Below are 22,958 nucleotides of genomic sequence, written 5' to 3'. Positions count from 1 at the left end.
CCAATCAAAGGAAACAACTAGGTTGCTTGGAGGTGGGACCCAAGAATAATTTTAGGGGCGAATGTTCGCCCTTTAGCGAAATTAAGGGGTTTTAAATTTTTAGTGGGCGAATATTTTGTATCATAGTACATTTTTACAAATCACCTCAAATAGCCCACCTTACTTTAAGGGAGAGGGTAAAAAAGGTAAATTTAGCCCTTGAAATTAGGACTTACAACCTTCCATTCGCCCATTTTCAAGAATAGGTTTTATTTAAGTGAATCCATTCGCCCATTTTCAAGAATAGGTTTTATTTAAGTGAATCCTATGGGCCAAATACCATATTTATAAAAGAGGTATGGTAAATTAATAAAAATATAAATAAATGAGAGGTATGGTAAATAAATAAAACATTTTTTATATTTACTCCATAAGTCACCTTATATACATGTAAGGGTGTAAACAAATAAAAATATAAGTAAAGTGGAGGTATGGTAAATAAATAAAACGTTTTTTATATTTACTCCATAAGTCACCTTATATACATGTAAGGGTGTAAACAAATAAAAATATAAGTAAAGTGGAGGTATGGTAAATAAATAAAACGTCTTTTTATACTTACTCAAAAGGTATGGTAAATAAATAAAAATATAAATAAACTAGACGTATCGTAAATAAATAAAACCTCTTTTTATATTTAGTCCATAACCCTCGTTCTATTTATGAAGGCTCAAGAAAGAGGTTTTATTTAAGTGAATCCTATGGGCCAAATACCATATTTGTAAAAGAGGTATGGTAAATTAATAAAAATATAAATAAACGAGAGGTATGGTAAACAAATAAAACATTTTTTCATATTTACTCCATAAGTCACCTTATATTTACGAACACTCAAAAAATGATTATATTTAGGTGAAACCTATGGCCAAAATACTATGGAACAAATACCATGGACTAGATTGTTATTAATACCATGCAAAAAACCATTATTAACCCTAATATTAGAATTAATAAAAACAAAAATGGCACATGGTATTGACCCATGGTATTCACCAAAATGGCACATGGTATTGACCCATGGTATTCACCTGGAATGTAGCCTATTTAAATGGGGAAATTAAACCAGCATGTAGCCTATGCTAAGATTCACTAGGACTTTACAAAGTTTTATTATTTAGTGAAAGACTCGCCAAGATCTTACAAGATTTTATAATTGAGTAAAATATTCGCCATGCCTGGTGAGAGATTCGCCAAAAAATTATATATACATATTATATTATTGATAAAATCGCCTTCCATTTTTCCTATATACCATGGAGATTCGCCCATTTATTATATTTATAAATTTAGGGGGGGTCCTTAAAATTTTCCGTGGTGGGACCGAATAAATGGCCGGATATAGCTCTAACGAATTTCCTTCCTGCGGTAAAGGAGTGGGCAGACTGCCCCCATGTTCATCGGAGTCTATGTTTACAAAAAAAATTTGAACGGTGTCGTCCTCATTCTCTTTGGTGACTGTATCATCTGAAGGTAAATCTTCTGAAGCCAAGATGGGGTCGATTGCCATCTCGACCTGTTGACTTTGGTCCAATGTGGACTCAGAGGGTTTATCTTCAATGATAGGTGCTTCAACCGACAAAAAAGGTGGGTCAGTCAGATTTTTAACTAGAAATGGATTCGGCAAGAGTTTCTTGTATCCAGAAGGGAGTCGCTACGGTGATGCAGGACGATTATCCAAGACTCTTTTAGCTTCGTCTAGGAAGGGACAACAGTGAAGGGCATGATCACCTTCACAAAGTCTGTAGGGAAATTTAGATTTTCCTTTCTGTCCGGTGACTTCGTTTTCACTAGTTGATGGTGTACTCTCAACATGATCATCAGAGGTTGACGACACCGGATTGTGCAAGTGGGGAGACCAGACCCTTAAGATCCATGGGATGCAAGGACCATCTCAATGATAGTGGTCTCCTTTGCAGATGACACATGGAGATTTAGGTTTGGACGGTGCAGTGTGTGTATTTTCACTAGACGATGCATGATTGCCCCTTTTTGTCGTTGGCTCCTTCTTCTTCCTCTCCTTCCCTTTCTTCTTCTTCTCAGTTACTTGGTTTTTAGTTTTACTATCTTCACCAAGCGAAGAGGAAGAAGGAGACGGAGAGACAAACGAAGTAGAAGGTTGGGGGGTAACTCTAGTATCATCTAGTTGTTGATTCGATTGTTCAGGAATCACGGTGCTTTGAATGACAGAGGTCGCGAAAAGCCATACCGGCAGGCCAATTATCAGTCCTGGAAGGGACAATGTGGCCATATGAGGTGCACCAACATCTCCCCAGGAGGAGAAAGGACTAGGATTTCCCCCAAGGGGAAATCTTTGGTTGGTGGACTCCATTTTCTCAACCTAAGACCAATGAGGGAATAGTGACGTTATTCTGATTAAAATAAATTTTAGATGCTTTGACACATCTTGCTTTTTCAATTTTTAAGAGTCGAGAAAAAGTTAAAGATGACTCTAGTTGCCTTCGATTTTTAATGAGCCTGAAGTGACAAGTGCTCAGATGGACCTTTTCCTTTAAGGAGTCTGAAAAGGAATGAAAGAGACTACTCTAGAAATCTAGACAGAGGGATTACCAAACCAATCGCAAAACTGCAGAATACTTTTTACGGTACGGTAGTCAATCTTCCCGAATGCTGTGTTCAGTGCATTACGATCAATAGGGCGGCAGACACGGCTTCCTGGGGATAAAGGATATAGCCTATTGTGGTCTCCCAATATATACTCAACAGTACGTGGGAGCACAAGTCCATACTGGAACTTGTCATCTCAAAGAGGAGGAATCACCCAACCTACGATGAAAGCAATATTTAATAGGCTTTACGACGCCGGAATACGTCTCTAGCCTAGACTTCTAGATGTTGTGCGTTAGGTTCCAAAGCGTTTTTATGTTCATTGAATTTATTTTATAGTTGATCTTTCTTAAGAATTTTTCCTTTAAGGTTCACTGCGTGATGTAGATATACAATTTCTAAAATCCAATCTAAGATGATAAACAGTCGTTTAATTTTCTTTCTGCAATGAAAATCCTAGCTACTAAGGAAGGAGAAACAAAATCCTTTCAACATAGAGCAGAGAGCACACACTAGATGCACTGTCCTAAATCAAAATCAACAAGCAGTCTAAATGCAAATGCACATGCATGTATTTGTTTTCTGCTTTCTTAATGTGTGAATGACAAAAAGAATGCTAAGCACAAATCTGAACTATATCTTCTTTCAAAATGACAATACTAACGATTTTCTTTTCAAAAAAAACAAAAGAGAGACAAAACAAGTCTTTGCGATTTTGAGTTGAAAACTACTTTCGACACTTGAAGTACTATTAATTCAGATCAATTACAAGAGTAACAGTGTAATTGACTATCAAAAAAGAGAAGGATTCTTTTCCTTGACTGAAAACGACACTTTCAAATCCAAAGATGATAGTTCAATTAAGCTACCATTTTGTAAATGAGAATTATGAATGGTGAAAAATACATAAAAACATTCACAAATCTTTTCACAATGGAGGTTGGATGATGCAAAGGAAGGGGATTTCAAAGGTGGTCTACTGATCACAGACAGCAAAACTCCTGAATAAAGCTGAAGAGAGTGAAGAAAAGACCAAAATCTGGAGGTAGAACTAGTCTTGTCTGATCATCACACCTGTAACACAGGGAAACAAGGATGCATCCCACCTACTGCACACAGGAGGTGCGATGTATCCAGATTGCCAAGAAGAGAAGGCGCAATGGTCCAGGGACGAGACTTTAACTTGGTTTTTGGTCACAGTTTGCAGCTTAGTTCAAGGATTTAGGCCGAGCAAATGATAGTCAGTAACTACAAAGTACAGGGGCTGATCTAATGAGGTTACTCAAGCTACCTCTAGGGCACTTAGGATGTTTGCAAGTCAATTGTTCAGTTCATAAACAAACCCGGAGATTGACTGAAGCAACATTGATCTACTTTGCACTTGCATAGCAAATGCAATTCGAAGGCTAGCTGGCTTAACTTCAGGCTCCGTTTGTGGTTTATGAATCAAACAAATAGAGACAAGCAATCAAACTAATCGCTCCCCAGTGGAGTCGCCATTTTGTTATCGGGAAATCTAGTGTCTATTCAAAACTACTAGTCCCACTAAGACGGGTAGCTATCTTAGAAACAAATAGATTAAAGTCACTTGCTTTTACTTTACGAGAGAGAGATGAGAAAGAAGCAAAGAGTACCAACCTCGGTCTTCCGCTTGGCTCCTTGCTTGTTTCCTTTCTCCTTTGACAGAATCTCGCCACTGCTTCCTTACATGTCTCGCTTCAAAGAGCACCTGTAGATTCACAGCAGCATAATACCATCAAAGCATAGAGATCTATCACTGTAAACAATATAGGATCAGATATATGTTGACCATACAATTGTGTATATCAACACAATATTCGGAGATACACAAGAATATGGAGGAAAACTCAAATAGCTTTATTAGTAAAAGTAGTAGAAGAGAGGATTACAACCACTTGGTCTGACCCAACGCCATCCTCCTAGCTTGAAATCCCTCTTCACCTCATACAAAGAAAGATCAAACAACAATGTCTTCAAAGAGAAACCAACGACAATTCTTTGCAAATTACCAAATTCCAACCTTTAGATCTCTGGGATGAGGGATCCATTTATAGATATTTGCAGGGGGGTGAGTCAGCTTCTGGGATTTTGATTAGTGTCATCTCTCTGATAGTTCTTGGTTCCACTTGGAGATTTCATGATCTCTTACTCATACTTGGGCGAATTTAGGGAGGCAAGTGTCAAATGAGCAACTTCTAGAAGATTCTCAAGGTCTCCACCTAGCAAACTGCTTGTGCCATTTGTCTGCTCTCGCTCATCGCACCCTACAGAAGGGCTTTCTAGTATGCATCGCACTTTTTGCATGTGGCAGGTGAGATGCATCGCACCCTTTGCACTGGGCAGTCTGTATGGTCCTGGTTTGACCAGTTCTGAGTGGTTTTTCATGGAAAACTTCTGGGAGATGATTTAATTCACTGACCTTGCTCCTTTAAGGTGTGAAACAACACTTTTAGGGATTTAGAAGCCCTTGGTTTATGGACATATGTGATTGGGGTTGCAATGCCCAAATATGTCTATAACAGTTATACACCAATGCATTGGGTTAGAGATTAAATGGCTAGCTTTGGACAGAGTTTGAGCTAGTGTGACAATGTGCATAGATTGATGACATAATTGTTAGGCCAGGTTAACTCCAAAATGGGCAGAAGAAAACTGACTTATTATTTCATTAGACAACTATTGTTTATATACATAAAATGGATGGATCAGTTCATCTTCTTGATGACTGTTCACGTTCCTGTTTACCCAACCATTGAAGATTAGGTGTGAACATTCCCCCCCTTAATTTGAAGGGATGTTGGTGAGCCCAAGCATCGTTCTGAATCTTTCAAGATTTTCTCTTCCAAGCGCTTTGGTGAAGATGTCTGTAATTTGCTCATTTGTGGAACAATGACGGAGATGGATTGTTTTGGCCTCAACATGATGTCGGATCAGATGATATTTAGTATTGATGTGCTTAGTACGATCATGGAACTTTGGGTTCTTGGACAACTTTATTGCAGAGGTGTTATCAATCATGAGTGGAGTTGATTGTACTTGTTTTACCTGCAAATCTTCAAGAATTTTCCTGAGCCACACAATTTCTTTTGTTGCTTCAGCTGCTGCCACGTATTCTGCTTCTGTTGTGGAATCTGCTGGAACTGATTATTTGCGTGATCTCCAGGAGACAGCTCCTGATCCAAGACTCATAGCATATCCTGAAGTAGATACCCCAGTTTCTTTATCTCCATCGAAGTCTGAATCAGAGTATCCAATCAAGTTGAAGTCGTCCACCTGTACTCTTTTTGCAGCAGACCAATGTCCCTCACAAGGCTTTTGCATAAACCTGGAGAGGATTCCAACACCAAATGAAATGTCTGGTCTGGTAGTAGTGAGGTAGATGAGACTTCCTACAAGCTGTCTATACTTTTTTGCATCCTCAAATTCCTTTCCTTCAATAGATGTGAGCTTCAAGTTTTGTTCCATTGGAGTAGAAAGAGGATTGCACTCTGTCATGCCAAATCTATTTAACAAATCTCCAATGTATTTCTTTTGAGAAAGAAATATGGATTTTGGATGTTGGGTTACTTCAATGCCAAGATAGTAATGAACATAGCCCAAATCAGTCATTTCAAAACTTTTTCCTAATTCTTTCTTTATGGATGCAATATATCTTTCATTGTTCCCTGTCACTAAAAGATCATCTACATATACCACAAGATATACAACTGTTTTGCCAACTTTCTTGACAAATAAAGTTGCATCATCAAGATCAAAATGTTTGAAGTTGAGTTTCAGAAGATGCTCAGTTAGTTTTTCATACCAGGCGCGTGGTGCTTGTTTGAGGCCATACAAGGACTTCACAAGTTTGCATACTTTATGTTCATGTCCTTTCACAGCAAATCCTTCAGGCTGGGACATAAAAACATTTTCTTTTAGATCTCCATTCAAGAATGCAGTTTTTACATCCATTTGATGGACTTTCCAACCGTTCTGAGCAGCTAGTGCAAAGAGTGTCCAGATGGTGGCCCATTTTGCTGTGGGGGAAAAAGTTTTCTCATAATTGACCCCTTCCTTCTGTGCAAAACCTTTTGCCACAAGCCTAGCTTTGTGCTTGTCAAGTGAGCCATCAGCTTTGTACTTGTTCTTGTAGACCCACTTGCAGCCAATTGGTTTTGGTTCCAAATGGAGGATCAACCAGCTTCCAAGTGCCATTCTTTATGAGTGCATCATACTCCTTCTGCATCGCTTCTTTCCATTCATCATGAGAAGCAGCTTCTTTGAAGGAAGTTGGTTCAAAATCTGTAGACAAGTTTAATTCACAATCATAAGTAACATCCATATCAACAGGTGAATTAGAGTTATCTGCATCACCTCCATCTTGTCGGTTTGTATTTCTGGTTCCTGTTTTTCCAATTTCATCAGGATGAACACTTTCAAATGTCTTTGTCAGCCACTTTGGGGGACCTTTCTGAGATGGTCCAGGCTGCTCTGTTGATTGAGTTGGGACTGAATCAAGATTGAGTCTCCCAATTCTATCAATTACATCACTTAAAGGATCATCCGGTGTTGGAGTTTCTTGCAAGGGAGATTGTTCTTCAGAAGAAGATTCCTCATGTTGATCTAGTATAGGAATCCCCCCTTCAAGATGTGGAATCTGATTATCAAACTCTTGAAATGATTTCGTTTTTGTGAATCTATCCAAGCGATCAAGTTTCCGCTCAACAACACTGTCAGATTTGGATGATTAAAGAAAAATGACATCTCTAGATACAACAAACTTTTTATTTACTTCATCATAGAGACGGTATGCTTTAGAGGTGTTTGAATACCCCAGGAAGATACACTTACGACTTCTAGCACCATGTTTGTTTCTATGTACCTTTGGTATTAAAGCATAATAGGTGGAACCAAAAATCCTGAGATGTTTTACCGAAGGAACATGTCCATACCACAATTCATAAGGAGTCTAGTTTCTTATAGCACTAGATGGACATCTATTCTTTATATATGTAGCACATAGAACAACATCAGCCCAAAACATTATCTTTACATTTTTGAAGAAAAGCATGGATCGTACCATATTCAAGATTGTTCTATTCATTCTTTCTGCTACACCATTCTGTTGGGGATTATAAGGTACAGTTGTTTGATGTTTGATCCCATGTTGGCGAAGATAGTTTTCAAATTCATTTGATGTATATTATTTTCCATTATCAATGTGAATAGACCCAATATGAGATTGTGCATCATTTTCAATCCACTTATGAAAACTCTTGAATGTTTGAAAAGCATCAGATTTGTTCTTCAATAAATAAACCCAACACATTCTGGTGTAATCATCAATAAATGTCATGATATATTTATTTCCATTTGCAGAAGGAACAGGCATTGGACCACATAAATCTGAATGAATGATTTCAAGCTTCCTATGTGCTCTTGAATGTGAATCATGAAAAGACTGTTTGCTATGCTTTCCTAGAATGCAAGCATCACATTGCTTATGTTTTCTAGGAATTGTAGGCAAACCAGCAACACCATTTTTCTTCAATAAGCAGAGACTGTCATAGTTTAAATGTCCAAATCTAGCATGCCATAATAAACTTGATGGAAGTGTACCTTCTTCATGATGAGAAATATATGAGAAATGTTGTGCATGAGCAGAGGTTCCTTGCAGTTTAAGAAGTCTTTCTTCTTCTATACCCCTCATGACAAGTGAGTGGTCAGATGCCTTTCTTACCTCAAGCTTTCCATCAAACATATGAATGGAGTGACCTTGCTGGCGGATGTGGACCAGGGACAGCAAGTTTCTCTTGAGCTGTGGGAGATATAGAACATGTTCCAGAAGAAAGTCTGGAAGACCAGGCAGTTTAAGCCTGATTGTGCCAAGCCCTGATGGCTTGATTTTTGACTGATCTGCAAAGTATACTGCTCCATCAACATTGTCAGTGAAATCTTCAAAAAAATCTTTCCTATGAGTCATATGACAGGTTGCTCCTGAATCAAGCAACCAATCATTTTTCGAAGAAGCAAGTGAAGCATTAAACAAATCTTCATTTACTCCAATGTTACATTATGCCTCAATATAGTGAGCAGATTCAGGTGCTTTACCTTTGTCTGTGTCATCAGTTTTACCTTTCTGCTGGTTTCTTCTCTGCTCAATTTTGTCCCATGGTAGCTTGCATGTAGAAGCATCATGTGATCCATTTCGTTTGCAGCGAATGCAATGCAGATCTGCTTTTTCTGCTTGAGAATGTCTGCCCCCCCTCCCTCTGAAGTATCTTCCTCTTCCTCTTCGTCCACCTCTTCCTCTTGTAGAATCTTGAGCAGGATGCTTTTCTTTATGAGCAAGGCAAACAGTCTCTTCAGAAGATTCAGGGACTGTCTTCTTTCCAAAGGCTTTCTCTCTTTCAGCAAACTTTTTCACAAGAGAGTCAAAGGTTATATCTTTAAGATTTCCATTTGCTTTTAATGACTCAAGATAATTGGAGTAGGTAGGATAGAGTGCTTTGAGAAAGGCAATAAGAGAGATATCCAGCTCAACCTTAGTGGATTTAATATCATGCATTATAGACTTTATTTCAGATGCAAGAGCAAGAGGATCATTATTTTTCAGTTCAAGAGTGAAGATTTTAATCATGAGCTGAACAACTTCAAGTGCAGAATGTGTATCATAGAGTTCTTTCAGCTTTTGTAAAGCTTCAAAGGCAGTGGAATAGGATGAAATATGACGACTTACTTCTTCATTTACAGATGCTGCGATCAATGCATAGGCTTTGCTGTTCTTGTTTTCCCAAATGACAAGTTCTTTATCTGATGTAGGCTGCACAGGGTCTTTGTCTTCTTCTCCGACACACACTCCTTTCCACAACTCATTGTAGATGAGGGTGTGTTTTACCATCCGAGACCATTCAGAATAGTTCTCCTTGCCAGTGAGAACTATTCCGACCATAGAGATGATTGAATGCATTCTGTAAAAAATTACTTCGACTAAAAAAAATCCTTACGTTACAGCCTTCAAATCCCTCTAATATTTGCTAAAAGCATCAGCATTTCATTGTACATATCACTGTAATACTACTATGTTTTGAGAAATGCGCAATGGATCACTTCAATATATCACTTCATTCTATTAATATATCACTTCAATATATCAATATATTATGCAATACTACAAATGCTTTGGTATATAAGACATTCTGGAAACACCGCAATATTTTGAATGACATACAAACGCTTTGAATTATTTAAACTGTGTAATATCATGAAGTCAACAAACTGCTCAACGCTATACCAAGCCCGCCTTCATAAATATACATTGAAGTTAAAATCAACAGCACAACACTATACTTTCAACTATCCCAGTAGCTTCGTGTCCACGAATGCATGAAAAAGACCCTCGGGATCCTTCCGCTTCAAGTAAAGGGCCACATGCAATATCTTATGCGGACCACTCTGATACCAATATCGAATCAATATCTATGCAATATTGAATCCCTTCCCTTCCCGGGGCTTATAGAATTCGGTCATATACTGAAGAGGCGGGTATGGCTCTGACGGACAAAATTAAGCATGAAAATAAGACCTTTTCGATGAGAAATTGCAGGCAGATTGATGGCAGAGAGCTGGTCGGATACGAATTCAGCAACCTCGGTCCGTTCCCTCAAATCATTCGATGCAATGGCAATCCAGGGAGCATATGCGTTAGCTATACCAGTGTGGCAACTTGGACATATGCGTTAGCTATATCCAATCATTTGATCTCTGTTTCTATGTATATAACCCTTGGCGATGTCGACACAGGGTCAGGTCATCACATGCAAGGCTGTTGTTGCATGTTGGTGAGGGTGTTACTGCGGTTTAACCATAGAGAGAGGAGCCGAGGCGCAGAGCGGACTTGCAAAAAGATTTGAATCGAAATGGCAACAGGGTTAAGGTTCATGAACTCCGCAACAAGAGCAGATCAGAGTTGTTAAGCCAGCTCAAGGCTGAGCTTGCCTTGCTCAGAGTTGCAAAGGTCACCGGAGGAGCGCCCAACAGACTCTCTGAAATCAAGGTTGTGAGGCTATCAATGGCTCTGATCTGAGGCTTAGGGGCGTGACAAGATATGTCAACAGAGACCCGGATGAAAGAGGGGCAGAAAAAAATCTATTATGTCACCGGCAAGAAGGCGGTAGATGCTAATGCTATCGATGATTATGCCATAGGGAAGCTCAAAGGAGTACGATACCTGAGAACAATGAGTTGCAAGTCGGCGTCGGTTTCCTTTGAAATCTCCTCAACGGAAGGATTTTGATTAATCTTCAGTATTTCCACAACGCTCTTAATGATCTGTTGCAGAGTCAGTGCGTCTGGTGTGGAGAGGCAGCGAATCAATGGAACGCAGGACAATTAATGACTTTTAACTGATGCGCAGAGAATTAATGACACTCAGGACAGATGCAGCGCTTAGGGTAGAGCAACGCTCAGGACTGAGCAGCGCTCAGGACAGAGGAGTGCTCAGGACAGAGGAAAGGGAGTTACAAGGAATCTGGGACCTGCGCTCTGATACCATGTCAGGCCAGGGTAACTCCAAAATGGGCAGAAGAAAACTGACTTATTATTTCATTAGACAACTATTGTTTATATACATAAAATGGACGGATCAGTTCATCTTCCTGATGACTGTTCACGTTCCTGTTTACCCAACCGTTGAAGATTAGGTGTGAACAATAATAAAGCTTATTAGCTCTATTGTTTTTATATAGCTAACCTTGTGCTTGCAGGGTTTGATTAGCAGAGATAGAACTACTGGTATATTGTTTGAGATGTCATATGGTTGAGTTTTATATGTCCAAAAATCATGAACGCCATATGTATGTGAGGGCTTGTATTCTGGTGTGATTTATATGTTTGATCCATGAGTGGCAAAGTTTCTTTTTAGACAAAGTGCTTGTATCTTGTGAGTGGTTCAATTATATGCTACAGTCTATAATGTGGCATTTGTCATGAGTTTTTGTTAATGGGATGTTGTATATGGAAGAGTGAGAGAGTAATGTTACTTATTGTTAAGAGGTTATGAGATTCATGGTGTTGAATTGATGTGAGTAGAGATTGGTTGAGACAGTATTGTTGAGAGTTGAATTGTAGTGAGTGATTGATGTATTCATTTAATTGTTTGTATTGGGGTCTAGTCTGAAATATTTTGAAATGTGGCCCTAGAGAGATTGAGGAGGTTGGGGCCACCAAAAAGTGGTGGCTTGCTAAGATAGGAGTAGTGGCTCCTTGTTGGTGGTGGCCAACTAAATGTTGTAAAAGAAATTATTTGATTAATAGAAGAAAGAGAAATAGAGCAACAATAGTAAGGTGGTTTTTGTCCCTTCGGGGATTCCACTAGAAATATCTTGTTTCTCATTGTGCATGATTGTTTTATGTGTCATGGCTCTTATGTGTTGATTCTTGATGTAGTTGCATGTTCAAATTTTCTGCTTATATGTTGGGTTATTGATTGTTTAATATATTGGCGAAAAGGTTTTAAAGTTGCTTATTTGCTATCAATATTGATTCACCCCTCACTCTCAGTAGTGACCTGGTTTCCAACATTAGATTCCTTTTTCATGCATTTTCAAACTGAGATCGGTTTTGTTCTCCTTCTATATTTCTTCTACTTCTTCCTTTTACTCACTGCACTAATCAGAATCCTTATACACCACTTATGTGCTCCTCTCCTTACTTTCTTCAGACTACATTCTTGCTCTTCGTACCACATAACCACTTCTATATTTGTGAATGACCACCGATGTTGTGCAACTTCACATCTCTTTCTCTAACTTATTTATACTCAACTAAATGAAAAATTCTTGGGAAGGCTGACACACAATCTGGAAAATTGTATTACTCTTTTCATTTTCATTGCTAGAAATCCAATTCAAATGACCCAGATTCTTATTTTCATAGCCCCTTGGCTCCTTGAGGGCTTAACTTTATATTCATGAAACCTTGCAACATGACCATGTTCCAACAAATCCAAATCCAAGTCCACTTAAATGTAACAAATTATTGATATTCTGGATTTTTCATATACCCAGATTACTAATTCCAGCTTTAGTGGCTTTATCATCATCCCCATGCCCATTAATGAACATCCCTTGCTTTCTACACACAAATTCTCTTCATTTTTTATTGTATTTCATGAAATTTTGTGAATCATATCGACAAATTCATGGATGAATATTAAAAACATCTAGACGAGAAATGTGAGCATACCTTTCGATGAGATTTGTATAAATCCCAATGGATCTCATAATTGTAGAGAGTGGGTAGTTCAACTACCAATTCCCATCAAACTACTTTCTTAGAAATTAAATATTTAAATATTTAAATGACTATAGAATTATGAAAAACAATCATTTTAGTGAGGACAAGATTCCAACCATTCTACCATGCTAGCCCTTACTCATGATTCATGCTTCACATAGTTTCTCATCCCTTTTATTAATTATTTGGACTTTTTCTTAAAACAAAATACAATACATATGGTTGTTTCTTGAACCAAGCCAACGTTTACATGTATCTACAAACAACATTTATTTCATTAATTACAATATCAACTAGGAATTAAAATGGGAGTATTACATTTTTGTGATTAATATCTTTTAAGCAGTAAGATATTTTTAAAATATTTTAATGATACTTCTAAATATTGTGAAAGTGTACAAATATATTTATAAATTCCCATAAATATTGGTATAAATTAATATTTCATTTTTTTTTTTTTGAAAATAAGAATATTAAAATATATCTTATTTATTTTTTATTATATATATATATATATATATATATATATATATATATATATATATATATAATTTTGATAAATTATAATAGAAAATTTAGCTCACTAAGCTTTGGATTGATTGTGAATAGGTGCATTGTTAACACACTCCTTGCAATAGGTCACTGGTTCAAATCCCTACTGGTGTTAACACTTGATTATGAAGCATCCACATATTCTCAAGAGAGGTAACGAGATTAGTGGAAATTGACTTCCTCTAATCAAAAGAGAAAAATGAGAGAAGCACTTGAGATTATGAAGCATCCACATAATCTCAACAAGGACAGAGGGAACTAGATTAGTGGAAATTGACTTCCTCTAATCAAAAGAGAAAAAGGAGAGAAGCACTTGAGATTATGAGGCATCCACATAATCTCAACAGGGACAGAGGGAACGAGATTAGTGGAAATTGGCTTTCTTTAATCAAAAGAGAAAAATGAGAGAAGCACTTGAGATTATGAAGCATCCACATAATCTCAACTAGGACGGAGGAAATGAGATTAGTGGAAATTGACTTCCTCTAATCAAAAGAGAAAAATGAGAAAAGCACTTGAGATTATGAAGCATCCACATAATCTCAACATGGACAGAGTGAACGAGATTAGTGGAAATTGGCTTCCTCTAATCAAAAGAGAAAAATAAGAGAAGCACTTGAGATTATGAAGCATCCACATAATCTCAACAGGGACAGAGGGAACGAGATTTCTTCCAGTTGTGCTTCCCAAAGTATAGTATCAAAATATATTTTTCTATCTTTTATCTTATTTATATTTTCTAAGATTAAACTATATTGGATTTAATTAACATTTTTAGTCCTTAAGTTTTATACTATATTTATATTTTAGTTATTAAATATTTATTATGAATAATTAATAAATAAATAAATTATTATTATAATAATAATTATTTATTTATTACAAGTTAATAATTAATTAATTATCAATGAGTGATTAAATAATTATTATTAATAAGTAAATTAATAATTTTTTTTTCTAAATTTCCTAAATTAAAATTAATTATTTATTACTAATGTTTAGTTAGTTATTAATAAATTTATTAATTATCCTTAATGAATTTTGTTATTAAATAAATAAATAATAATTATTAATGATTATTTATTTATAATAATAATTATTTATTATAATAAATGAATAATTAATTATTAATAAATAAATAAAATTATTATTAATAATTAATTATGATTAGTCATTTTTTAATTTCTAATGCATTATTTAGGTTTAGATTTTATAATTTAGGATTTTAGTAGTTTTTTTTTTAATAATATTTTTGTTCATTTTTTTGTTGTTTGATTGTTCACTGTCGGGAATCCGAACCATTTTTTTTTAAACAAAATCCATAGAAATTTGAAATCTAATTGTAAGTTTGGTGGGACTACACCTTCATCACGTTCAATATATCACCCCAATTGGAGTAGGGAATTAAACCATCTTTTTTTAAACAAAGACCACAGAAATTTGAAATCTAATTGTAAGCTTGGTGGGACTACATCTTCATCACTTCCAATATATCACCCCAATTGGAGCAGGGAATTAAACTGATAACTTCACATGAAGGACTGTCTTAACAAAGCACTCCATCGATGTCTATCCAAAACCCCATGAACATAATTATTATTAACTTTAATAATGTTGAAACTAATAATTATTATTGACTTTGATAAAAGACTTTCTAGAAAAATAGATATAAATTAATAAATAAAAATTTAAATTAATTATAATTTTTATGGGAATAGCTTCTATTACTTTAAAATAATTATCAAATAAAAAATTAAATAATATTATTGACTTTGATAAAAGACTTTCCGGAAAAATAGATATAAATTATCAAATAAAAATTTAAATAAATTAACTTAAATAGATTATAATTTTTTTTTGGAATAACTTAAATTACCTTAAAATAATTATATAAAAAAAATTAAATAAATTATAAAAAGAGAAATTTAAATTAATTAAATAACAAAAATATGAATTAATTAAGAGAAAAAAATAACAAAAATATAAATTAATTAAATTATATAAAAATAACATTTAAACATCTCACACACATTGTCATTCCAAAATAACATTTAAATAATGTTAAACACAAAATATCTCACACTTTCAAATTAATAATATTACAATTTGTATGAGGTATAACAAAACATTTATGATGGTAATTGTGTACACATCAAATTTCAATAAAAAAATGTGCCAGTCTATTTTTCACATTTTCATCTTCCCAAATTAAATTTTGGGACCACTCAACCTTTCCAATTATTTGCTGCAACCTGGACAGTTTCTCCATTCCTCTAGGCAATCTCCTCAGTAATGGACAATGTAATATCTGCAATATTCTAAGTTGAGGCATTGTTTTTTCATCCCACACATCATAGGGTCCCACCATATTCTCTACCTTCGGACAGACATACACGAGCAACTTCTCCAACGCTGGAAAGCCGCCGCTCCCCACCGCTAACTCCCTTAGCTCATTGCAACGGGATATACCAATGTCCCTTAAATTAGATAGCTTCTCTAATACCAATCTTCTCAGCGATGGACAATCAGAAGTTTGGGCATTACTCCGTCGTTGATCACACCAGAGGGTCCCACTATAGTCTCACACTTTTTTAGACGACAAAGCCTCAAGTCCTCGAGCATCGGAAGACCGCAACTCTCAATTTCGAGTGCTTCAAACTCCGTGCAGTACTCGATGCTTAACTTCTTTAAACGAGGTAATTTCCTCGTTCTCAATCTCTTCAACGAACTGCAATATCTTATTTCTATATCTTCGAGTTGGGGCATTGTTTCTTCACTTGACAAAACAGAAACAGATGATCCCACCATCATGCTTTCTAATTTGCTCAAACCCCAAAGTCTCAAGCTCTTCAACATTGGAAAGCCCCCCCCTACAATTCCAGGAAGCTCCCTAAGTTGCTCACAGAACGACAATTCTAAAACTCTCAGGTTTTGAAACTGAGGAATGCAGTTGGGTAAACTTACCCCCTTATAATCATTGAGTGTAAAATGTTCCAACTTGTTCAGATTATCCATGTTGAAGGGAAAAATATGCTCCTCCCCCACATCATCTCTATCTGCATCGTAGCACTTTACATCTAACCTTCTTAGGTCCGTCCATGTAGTCATTGTACTTTCTTTAATTTCTGATTTTATTGCTGCCCTCAGCTCCATCAGATTCGAGAGATTTGCAATATCCTCCACATTTATAGCACAACTATTCTTGTGTGGCAAGAACAGCTTGTTCAATGAAGTGAGGTGAGAGATACCATGTGGAATCGCCATTAAGCTATCACATCCTTCTAAGTTGAGATGCTTTAGATTTCTGAGATTTCCGATGTTGTCCGGCAATGAATTTAGAGATATACAATATTCAAGATTCAAAAATCTCAGACGAGAAAGATTACCTGTGCTCTCTGGCAAAGTCTGCAAACTGGAGCAGTCACTCAAATTCAGAAATTCAAGTTGTTCAAGTTGCCCCAGTGATGTTGGCAGCGTTGTTATGTTGGTGCAAGAGAGATCAAGAACCTTGAGAGACATGGCAGCTGAGAGAAATCCTTCTTTAACCTCTGTAATTTCTTCATTGTTCGCTAGTACCAAACTCACCAGTTTTGGGCAAGCCAGACTGGTTGGAAGAACACGAATATCATTATGACCAACTGATATTCGTTTGCAATCCCTAATCTCACCTTCAATAGGGAAATCTTGTAGATGTTGACCTGAGGCAAACAAGCAGTTCTCCTCACTTCGGCCAATAGAAATGGCCAGGTCATGCACAATATCATGAACTTTTACTTCTTTTCTATCATCGCTAACATATTCGAACAAGCACTTACCTACTAGTGCATCTATGTACTCGTGCCCAGCATCCATGTGGGTGACCAACTTTTCCGCGCTCCACATTTGGACCAGCGTCTCCACATCAATCTCTGCATCCTCAGGAAAGACGGCACAGTACAAAAAACAAATCTTTAAGTTAGGATCAGCTAATTCATCATAGCTCCATTTTAAGCGCTTGTAGAGTTCTGCATCAATGCTGCTGTGTCTGATTCGGAAGGATGGATCTACCTTCCTCATCAAATTCAAAGCACGCTTCCACTCATCTTCCGTCTTTTTCAACCTCATTGCTGCAGCTACTACATTGAGGGCCAACGGCAATCCTTGACACTCCATGGCAATTTCTCTAGCAATACCCTGTATGCTCTCATTTGGAACCACCCCATTTGTAAAAGCTTCTCTTCTGAACAACACCAACCCTTCCTCTGTGGACAGAGGTTGTATTCTCAAGGAATAGTTGGCGCTTGCGCCCATTTCTCCAATGACATCGCTGCTGCGACTCGACATTAATACTTTGCTACAATTGTGATCCTCAAATGTCACGCCGACCTCGGTGAGATCGATTGAACGCCACAAGTCGTCCAAAATTAGAAGAAATTTCTTCTCTCGAAGCGATGCAGACAATTTCATTTTCCTTATATCTTTGTCAGAGATGCCCTCGAGCTTTAAATTAAGTGTCTCGGCCATGGAGGCCTGCAAATTTGTAATCTGATAGTGCTGAGAAATTGTAAGCCAAATTACTGCATCAAAAATACCTCTCACCTCTTTGAAGTGGTTGTAGACTAGTTTCAGTAAAGACGTCTTGCCGACGCCCCCCATGCCATAAATGCCGACCATCCGAGCTTGGGGATGAGCTTCACCAAGCCATGCCTGCACTTGCATCTGAGCAGATTCAATGGCTGACCCTACGAAGCCGGACTCCGGGACAGGTTGACGAAGGACGTCTACCTGAAGCGCTGAGGCGGCCACAATCTATTGAGCAAGGGCACATACTGAAAATTCCCTTTCAAGCTCTTCAAAGAGTCGATCAAATCCCGTCTTCCAATCTCTAATTTGGGTGGACAGCTTGGGGTTGCGGAGGGAGCAGCAGCCGAGACACCGTGGCTGTGGCTCCGCACGAACGATCAAATCATCGACCTCTTGAAGGGCATTGTGCATTCTTTCCAAACAATTCTGGACGGGCTGTGGGAGCGCTCTCTGCTGCTCTCGGAAATGATTTTCAATATGGACAACAAAGCCCTGCATACGGGTGAAGTCAGTTTTGAGATGGCGGACATTTTCCCCCATCTCAATGATATCCGTCATTCTTCGGATGACTACACCGATAATAGGGCCTGCAACATTGGCTGCCGCTACGTTGGCTGCGGTTCCAATTCCAAATTCCGCCATAGATAAGCACTAAAAGCAAAAGAAGGGGCAAATGCAAGCGTAGCGCGAGAGGAGCGGAAAAAGGCTGCGAGAGAGTAAGCGAATTTGAGAAATGCAGGTGAACTAAGAGTAAATATAAGAAGAGAGGAGAGGAAGGTCAATGGCGCTGTTAATATTAATATTAATATTTGTAGTCTCTCAGCTTTTTCAAAACGTTGTTCCCGCTTCGTGATTTTAAAGGGAATCATGCCAGCGGGCCTTAATTCGTCTCACTTTTAAAAAGTTGGAATTATTGTACTTTTAACCTTTATAAAATGTTGGGAATTACAACAACGTTGTGTTAAATATTTAGAAATTGTAATAATGACACTTTAAAATATTTGGGTGCGTACAAGGAGAGCCGAATCATGTTGCTTTGCAATGCTGGAAATGTATTTTCCAATCTTTTTGCAGAGAAGACAAATAATATAAGTGTCATCGGTCTTTGTTCGGTAAGTTTTGATGTGACAGGAGGATAAATAAAAGTTCGATTTTCTGCCTTTCGAAACAAATCACATGGACACTTGGAAAAAGTTAGCATAACAGCGATTGATAAGGTTTAAGATTTGCCATACAGCTGGTGGACGGTCGGAGGGATTTGATGAGGGGTATAATTTAGAAAACTCTCTTATCAATGCGACAACAATAATGTTTTATTGTAATTTCCAGGGAAAAATTGATCTGACACAATTCTGACTTTATGGTCATCGTTCTTGTAGTGTTAATTTTAATTATTGTTGTAATGGTCTGATTGTAATTTCTGGGAAAAAGTTGATTAGACACAATTATGATTTTATGGTTTTTATCTGGTTTTTTCCCAATGATATTGAATCTTGGTTGGAGTGTTAATTTTAATTTGAGTTGTTTTAGTGAAATATTTTTGGAAGTTTTTCTAGTGGGGTTTTCAAGTTTAATTTCTCTAAAATTTGACAGGAATTTATTAAAATCACAAGTTTGATGGGTAACTCTTGCACAATCGAAGTGCCCTAGGGATTTTTCAGGGTGTTGAATCTATATATACAGTCAAAAAACCAGTTTAAATAACACAAATCAAGGTTTCACCTCAAAGTCCAAAAAGTCGCACTAAAAACAACTCCATTTTAATTATGATTGTACCAGTCTGTAAACTTTAGTGCAGGGTCCATCCTCCTTTCATTATTGTCCTCGTGTTTAACTTTTATATTTATAAAAAGTTCATTCCAATTAGCTGTGGAATTCATTTTTAAATTAATTGGTTTATTACTTATTTAAACATTGAAAATTTCTAATATTCATGACCTTAAAAGTTTATTTAGTTATTTGAACAGTGAAAATTTCAACATTCATACATAAGTTTGGTGAAATTTCAACAATCGTCCAACTTTTGAATAAGTGCCCACATCTCTTCGTCATTCTTCCATTCACCCAAGTCAGCGCAAGCATTTTAAACCACCTAACTCACTATGCTTCAAAGGTCTCTTTGAACCAAAGTATTTTCCTCTCAAAGTATCAAGGATATAAGTAGTGATAGCACTCATGTGACCCTACAAGGGTTTTATTATAGCAATCCCTTGTACATGAAATCTCAAAAATCCTCAAAGAAGGGGCCTCTATGTTTCACAAAAACTTATGTGCCCTATGGAGAGGAGGCCTCTTGTTATCATTATAACAATTAGATCAAAGAGCTAAGTGAATGTATGTCTTTAGCACATTTGATATGTACCATTTTGGGTTGGGGATTAAAAGGCAACTTAGATCATGTTGAGGACGAGGATGTGTTTCTTGGTGTAGTCAAGAATGTTATCCCATTGCAATTTCAACTTTTAGTTTAGATAAATGTCGATTATTTGATGAATAGTTTGCAAATCAATTATTTGATGAAATCCTTGTATTCCAAGTCTTAGACAAACCACTTGAATGCCACATGTTTTACATAATTTCTTTTCAACAACTACTTTCTAAAACCTTTGAATGCAAGAGTTTGATAAAATGCATATTTTACAAGTGCTTGCTAAAACCTTTGAATGTCAAATGTTTGATGAAATACCTACCAAACTATTATTTGGTAAAACCAATATTATATTGCAGAGATTTTAGATGATGGTAAAGTCTCTCAACGGGAATACCATACTTTTGTGCATGAATTCAAATGATTTTGTGGCACACTTAAAACAACAATTGGAGATTTATAGAGAGTCAAACAACTAGAATACTAATCTTAATATTTGAATATAGCTTATGCAATTATTCAATGATCCATTTGGTATTGCAATTAGTGGGACTTGGGGTCACTTCAAATTCAAAGTTGGTATCCTTTAAAGATGTGGTGAAAAATAAAAATTCTTCTGCTATAATTGTTTCAACTAGTTTTCTACGTGGTGCCTATATGGTAGATAAAGTGGAAGATGAACCATTGAGGGAAATAATATTACTTGAGGTCACTCAACTACATCAAAATTATGAATTGCATATTTAATAGTCATTCTCCTCCTTCAATGGATTTATACTAGTGGATTTATTCAAATGGATATAGAGTTGTAAGATATCGCTTTGTTCCAAATATTTGTTTATAGTTCATCTTTTTTATCATGCTTAATATGAGTAAGTTTTTAGGGAGGGCCCCTAGTTTTCAAGATGAGTGGGACTTTTTATAGCTCTTCAGTTTCTAGATTTTTATCCAACCTTTATGTCAATCACTTAGATGCTAGATTGGGTTCATCTCCCAAATTTTCCCCTACATTTCTTGCATATTTCAAATATGGATGATATTGAGAATACTATTGGTAGTTACATAAATGTATTTTGAGAAAGCTTTAGCAATATGCTTGCCTATTTGTTGAGATTGACCTAAGGATATTCTAGACAAAATGATCCTCAATTATACACGTTTATATGGAATTAAGTATTGGATTATGAAAATACAACATTTTGATGTAAAATATATCATATTCTAGGATGTCTACCAGATTCTTGTCCTCATGAATGAACTCATCCTTCATGGAAAACAAGGTTAAATCTAAATTAAATAGTTGGACATTTTCACTAGTTGAAGAAAAGAAAAAAATTGATAAGAATTAACAAATAACATATTCAGAGAAGGTCAATATTGCTTATCTAAAGATGCCAATTGGAAAACCCTATCATGTCTTGGAAGTTCAAGCAAAAGACATGGATATTGGAAGTTCATCCTTGAGCATGGTAGTTGAACATATCATCCCTCCTATTGGAATGAAGTAACTCCATGAAAATGGCACCTCTAGTTCTAATAAGGAATTGGTGACCTCTTAAAATCTAGGGCTCTCTCCTTCTAAGTTATAGGTTGCCATTGTGGCTCCTTCTTAAAGGGGAACCATGAGGTTAAAAAGAAGAAGGCATAAAAGGACAACGTTGATGACCATTTTTAAAATGTTTAAAATAACATGTACATTAATTATGTAATCTTATTCTTGTAATGTAATATTCGATTCCATTTACAATATATTTATGAAGGTCATTTTCATGGTAAACTATAACACAAAATTGTGATTCTCTTTGAAAAGAAAATATCATTTATATTATTTGAAAAGAAAAAGAAAACTTTAAATTTTCACTTTTCATTTTACTTTCTCTAACTACCTTAATTCTAATGAGAACACTACTTACCATAATGAGAACAATAACTAGATTATGATGAGAACAATCATTTGACTCATTATTAAAATTCCAAAAAATCTATAACACTTGAAATAACTTACTAATAGTTTGAAAGAAAATAGAGTTTCATTCTTATTAAATACCTCTTAGTCTTAAACTATTCACCTATTTCTTTATATCAAAAAAAATATAAACCTTAAACCAATAAAAAATAATATATATCATATAAACTTATATATAATTTTTAATAATTATAAATTTTTAAAATATATATTTTTCAATTTTATAAAATTTTCTCAATTGTGCAATTATGAAATTAACCTAATTTTAAAGTTGAAAAGGCAATCACATTATGGCCATTACCACATTAATGCACAAATTTATATCAACCGTGATTTTCAACCCCATCACATTTTATATAGATTTGTTTACATATCATACATACATTGTAAGACATTATAGTTTAAATTTTAAAGTTGAAAAGGCAATCACATTATGGCTATTACCACATTAATGCACAAATTTATATCAACTGTGATTTTCAACCCCATCACATTTTATATAGATTTGTTTACATATCATACATACATTATAGGTAAAACTATAAAAATGGGTAACATTTTTTTTAACATTATAAAATGTTATATTCCTTTAACTTCAATTCTTATGAA

General features: G+C 35.9%; 1 pseudogene; it reads right to left on the bottom strand.

Annotated features, from left to right (window-relative positions):
• Positions 1-15,604: 15,604 nt before the first annotated feature.
• Positions 15,605-18,783, bottom strand: LOC149139247 (putative disease resistance protein At1g61300; annotated as a pseudogene).
• Positions 18,784-22,958: the final 4,175 nt, after the last annotated feature.

The sequence above is a fragment of the Pinus tabuliformis genome, chromosome X (genome assembly GCF_031772625.1).
Source record: "Pinus tabuliformis cultivar Carrire ecotype Pingquan chromosome X, CPIR1, whole genome shotgun sequence".
NCBI classification, from domain to species: Eukaryota; Viridiplantae; Streptophyta; class Pinopsida; order Pinales; family Pinaceae; genus Pinus; species Pinus tabuliformis.
This window is presented reverse-complemented; position numbering and strand designations above follow the sequence as displayed.